We start from the raw sequence: 5730 nt of genomic DNA on the forward strand, positions 1-5730 counted from the left end.
TCTTTCCCCAGCTTTCTAGCTTTCACACTGCCCTGTCCCCTGTCATGAAGTTCAGCCCTCTGAAATGACTCTGAGTTCTGTCATCAGCTCACCAACAACTCCACAACCATTTCAGATTTCAGAAGATCTTTTCAACCAGCTGTTAGGAAGAAACCTAATTAGATAAGAAAAGTAATTCACATTAAGGTGTGGATGACTAATTTTCTCTCCTAATTTAAAAATATCTGCCTAAAGAAATCTCCTGTTTGTGGAGGCATGGGCCAAATCTTTTTTATAGGGAAGGCTCTGGAAGTGAAAGTTCCCCCCTGGCTCTCATTGTCTATTTCAGGAAGCCACTTCCTTCTCTCTGTCCCACCCCACTCCTTCCCCCAAAAGCTAAGCCAAAAGGGCTCCCTTCTGAACATGTTGCCAAGCACAGCCTGAGTGTTTTCAGAGCAGCCATTAGGTGGTGCTGGCAGCCAATGACCTAACCTATCAGCGACTCAGGGCAACTGGGAGAACATTGGTCAACCTTGGTGTCCAGTTGTGACCTGGGACAGGCTGCTCCTGTTGTAGACTTTTGGTGCTCCAGTTCAAGTACAAAGCCTGAATATGGTGGACAAGGCAATTTATGTTAAAGCTCTGAGACCACACAACATATTTCGGTCAGAAAAAAATGCCCAGGTTTACAAGAGAAGCAGAAAAATGGCAGTTTTATATCACTAAGGGCAACTGTAAAATAACATATTAGTAAAGAAGGAAGTAAAATCATACAGGTCTGACAGTCCCCTCAACTATATTTCAGTTCTTCTCAAAGTTGGCCATTCTGGAATGATTTCATTTTCTTTTTCTTTTTTTTTTTTTTTTTTCGGTACACGGGCCTCTCACTGCTGTGGCCTCTCCCGTTGTGGAGCGCAGGCTCCGGACGCGCAGGCTCAGCGGCCATGGCTCATGGGCCAGCCGCTCTGCGGCATGTGGGATCTTCCCGGACCGGGGCACGAACCCGTGTCCCCTGCATCGGCAGGCGGACTCTCAACCACTGCGCCACCAGGGAAGCCCTGGAATGATTTCATTTTCTAAAAACTTACCTCATGATTTCAGACCTTCCTGAAAAGCCTCAGAGAGCATTTCCTCTCCTGCTCCATTGGCTATGTGTACAACATGGTGACATTCTCACTCCCCACCCTCTCAGAGCTGCAATCTCCTGGTAAAAAGTTACATAGCTCCCTGAAAGCAACTTGTCTTTGTTCTGCTTCTGTATATTTTCTATTTTTCAACAAAAAACAAATATTACATTGCGTTATTTTTTAAAGCAATAAAGTAAGAGGGAGATGTCAAATGTGCTTTCTGTAAGTAGGGAGTGTCCAATAATTGAAAGCTTGGAAAAATAAGTAGAAATTTGGAATTTGCTAATCTTGACATTAACTTTATAATAGAACTACACTTATTAGAAATTCATTTGTGTAGGTGAATTCTCTATGAGCTAAACAAAACATTTTTTTTATTTAATTTAATTTTTAAAGTATTCTTTTCCATTATGGTTTATCACAGGATACTGAACATCGTTCCCTGTGCTCTATAGTAGGACCTTGTTATTTAGCCATCCTGTATATAATAGATCACATCTGCTAACCCCAAAGTCCCAGTCCCTCCCTCCCGCACCACCCAAAACATTTTGTTTGTTACTATAAAATTGCACACTGGCCATGCCCTCTGTAAAGATTAGAGGAACAGAGGCGCAGAGCTTTGTCCTTGCACCATGATACACACGTATCAAGTCCTAAAACAGAATGTCAAAGGAACATTAAGTCATTACATAAGCCAAAGTCTGTACATGTCTCAACAATGGACAGAACAAATGCACACTTTTACTTTCCTTCGCTCCTTCCAGCCATCCTGTGGGAACCACCACCTCCCCATTTATTCAGGAAGAATTTGGAGAATCCAAATGCCCTGCAGACTCTCTCTCCCTCACTGGGAACCCACCTTGCCTGAGCCTCCATCTTGCCTGAGCTTCCATCGGCTCCTACGGCCGCTTCTGCCCTGCAATCTAGGGTCTGCGGGATAGAAGGTCCATTCTGAGGTCCTATTGAGGGAAGAGACGGCGTGGTTCAGGACCGTGGACAGTTCCCATCCGGGCCACCTCTTTTTAACACCAGCTGCTTTTCGTAGAGGAGGCCATGTCTGTATCAGAGCGCGGCCCCGTCGTCGGGTGCGCTGAGGCGGACAGGGAAACGAGGATTCAGAAATTTGAATCCAAAAAAGTCTGGAATGCAGGGAGTTTATTGTGACTTTTAGCCTCGTCTCTTCTGCCCCCATTTCCAACATCAATTTACGCTATAGTATACGGTATCTTTTAAGAAGTGACACCTACCCAGAAAACCAGAAGAAAACCCGAAAGACTGGGTCTCCCGAGATCTCCCCAGAACGCAGTAGGAGTCTCAGGGGCCCTAGCAGCCCCCCTTCCCGGTGGAGATGTGGCTGCCAGCTCGTGGAAGGCACCACTTTCAGCCGTCGCAGCCGCTCTCCCACCGTCCAGAGGCTGGGCTTCGCCGCCCCGCTGCCGGCGGATTCCCACGCTGCACCCAGTACAGAAAGTTTTTAAAGAACTCAGGACCGCGGCAAGTCAAAGATACCTCTGAGATCGGAGCTGGGCGAGAGCATCCCGAGGCCCCAGGGGCAAGGGGTCCGGGGATAAGAGCGAGGTTCCACGCCGTTGCGCCCCTACCTGTCGCGGGGAGGCTGCTCTCGGGCGACTCCCGCTGCGCCGGGGCGAGGATGCTCGGCGGCCTCTCGGTCACTTTTCTTCCCCTCTTTCTCTTCCTTCGCGCCGCCTTGTCCCGCTCCCTCTCCGCGGTCCTTATATACTTGCGGGGCTCGCCTGGGTGGGCGCTGGACGTGAGTGAACTTCCCGGCAGCGGCAGCGTAACAGGCAACTCCCCCGTCCACAGGAAGGGGGGCCGTGGGGCGCAGGAGGGGGTTTCCAGGTAGGGGCTGAGCGCGAGAGCAGACGTGCCCGGAAAGGGGGCTGGATCCCTGCCCCCGGAGGCTGGAATTAACACTGTCCAGCTGAAGGGCACACCTGGCAGCGGGCAGGAAAGAACTTAATTAAGGATGGTTTTGGGTCTCCAGTTAGGACGAGCGGGAGGCTTAGCACCCAGGTATGGGGCAGGTCTAGCGCGCCCGCTGAGGTCGTTGAGGAGAGGGTGAAGTTACCTGTGTACGTGCTTGGGCTGGCATCTGCCTCCTTCGCATTTGGAGGTAAATACCACCGCCCAGGGAGTACGTCTGTGATGCCTCAGATTTCCCCAGCATTTGGAAACTGTGATGTGAAAATGTCACAAGCAGTCACAATCCCTCTGTTACAGGTTGGAGAGACCAGGGGCAGAGAAGGTCAGGAGTCACTCACCTGAGGCCCAGGACACGTTGCCTTCTTGAGGGTGTGAAGGTGTGCTGCACTGTCCCACTGGGGCCTCCTCTGCAAAGCCTAGTCCCTGGCAGGCTCCCTCCTGTGCCCTAAACCCCAAGGAAAAAGTGCTGTTAACCTTAGCCTATTAGTGGAGGGAGGAGGGAGTCCTCTGTGAGGAGTGGCTGAAGTATTTTCCCTGTGCCGATGAGCTGACAGAGTGGTCTGGGGATTCTCAGTCTTCTCCAAACCTGGTCTTGGAGGTCTGGCTTGGTGCTAGTCTCACACGTCAGGCCAGGAAGGAGAGGACAGCACTCAAACCTGCGATGGAAGAGTCTCTACCTTGACCTGGAGTAAAGAAGCAAAAGCAAATTGTGAGGAGCGGCAGGGGTGAGCAGGAGTGTTGGGACTAAACTGAACTTCAAGATGCTTGTTTCATCTGTCATTTGCAGGAAATTTCTTTATTCCCAATCAGACCCTCTTTTAGACTCCAGGACTCCCTTGAGAATTTCTGGTTGGTGACATTGACATTCAGCAATCCTTTTCTTTTGGGCCACAGGAGAGATTCACTCTCCTTAACAGTAAATACGGTACTTTACTACCTGGGCTTGGCCTCTTTCCAGGGTCATCTCCAACCTCTCCATTTTGTGTCCTGGCACTTCAGCCATCCACAACATTCCCATTCCCATAAACACTATTTTCTCAAAACCCCATCTCTTTGTCCATGCTATTCCCTCAACTAAAACACCCTTTCTCCTTCCAGCCACCTGGGAAAATTAGACTCTTGCATTAAGATTTAGCTCATCCATCCTCACCTGTTACCTGAAGCCCTCCTTGGTCACTTGTCCTACCAGGGCATGAAACATGGCAATCTCTGTTTTCCAGAGAAGCCCATTCCCATCTCACCTGTAAATGTAGCTTTCACAGCTGGAACAAATTCCACTCGGTCTTGCATCTTCCCTCTTCTACCCGCTACTGCCCCTACCACTGCTAGGCTTATGAGTCCTCTCAGATTGTGATTTTGAATCTCATTTTTCTCTGTATTATTTTTATAACTTTAAGAGGCGGCTGATGGTAGCAGAAAAGCCAGACCAGGAAAAGTTCAGATTGACCCCAGCCTCTGTCCTCCTCTGTCAGTCGAGTTCTTAATTACATGCAGCAAAACCGACTTTGGCCGATGTGAATTGAAACTCCATTGAACCACATTTAGAATCACTGGGAAGGTTGGGCAACCAGGATCCAAAAATGGGCAGAGACAAAAGGTGGCTGGAATCATGGTCACTGATTGGATCCAATGAGAAAGAAAACCAGACCACTCTTGGGACCAAGAGGCCACAAGCTGTACTGTCAACACCACAGGCATTGGACATAGATGTCACTTCTATACCCAGGTTGGGAGGTTGTCATTCCCACGTTGGCTGATATTACCAGAAAGGACTGACCACTGCCCTTGCTTCATTATATCACGAGCTCCTCTTTGAAAGCCTGGAGCAGGCGCCCCTGATTGAGATGATAATATGATTTTCCCCCTTATTCTGATAATGTGGTGAATTACATTGTTGATTTTCCTACCATGCAGTCCTGGATTGAGCTCAGTTTGATTATGATGTGCTACCATTATATAGCATTGGGTTAAATTTGCTAATATTTTATCTAATATTTTTGCTTCCATGTTTATGAGATTGGCCTGTAATTTCCCTTTCTTGTAGAATTCCTATTAGGTTTTGGTATCAAAATTATGCTGTCTTCATAAAACAAGTTGGAAATCCCTCCACCCGCCCCCATTTTTTCTAATTTAGTAGAAGAATTTGTGTACAATGGTGTTTATCTCTTCCTTATATGTTTGGGATGATTTGTTAGCGATGCTATCTAGGTTTTTAAGGTTTTTCGTTTGTTGAGTGGTTTTACATTACAGATTCAATTACTTAAATAGCACTATTCCAATTGTCTCTTTCTTCTTGTGTCAGTTTTAGTAAGATGTGTATTTCTAGGTATTTGTCCATTTCACCTAAATTTTTAAAGTTTATTGGCTTAAATTTTTTATTATATCTTATTATTATCTCTTTGGCATCTATGGAATCTGTACTTATGGTCCTCTTTTATCTCTGATATTGGTAATTTATGTCCTCTCTCTCTTTTTTTGACTGATTTTCTTAGGGGTTTACCAATTTTCTTAATTAATTAATTTGTTTATTTATTTTTGGCTGCGTTGGGTTTTCGTTGCTGTGCACGGGCTTTCTCTAGTTGCAGCGAGTGGGGGCTACTCTTCATTGCGGTGCGCAGGCTTCTCACTGCAGTGGCTTCTCTTGTTGCAGAGCACGGGCTCTAGGTGCACGGGCTTCAGT

The 5730-nt window shown here is 47.3% G+C and overlaps 1 protein-coding gene across 1 annotated transcript in view; it reads right to left on the reverse strand.

Annotated features, from left to right (window-relative positions):
• The window catches only part of POMC (proopiomelanocortin), a 7409-nt gene extending 4599 nt beyond the window's left edge, over positions 1-2810 (reverse strand). Inside the window, exon 1 of the mRNA XM_007455510.1 lies at positions 2708-2810. The gene's annotated coding sequence lies outside the window, so the exon portion shown is untranslated. The remainder of the gene's footprint in view (positions 1-2707) is intronic.
• Between the last annotated feature and the right edge of the window lie 2920 nt (positions 2811-5730).

Source organism: Lipotes vexillifer, unplaced genomic scaffold (assembly GCF_000442215.2).
Source record: "Lipotes vexillifer unplaced genomic scaffold, Lipotes_vexillifer_v1.1 scaffold131, whole genome shotgun sequence".
Classification (NCBI taxonomy): Eukaryota; Metazoa; Chordata; class Mammalia; order Artiodactyla; family Lipotidae; genus Lipotes; species Lipotes vexillifer.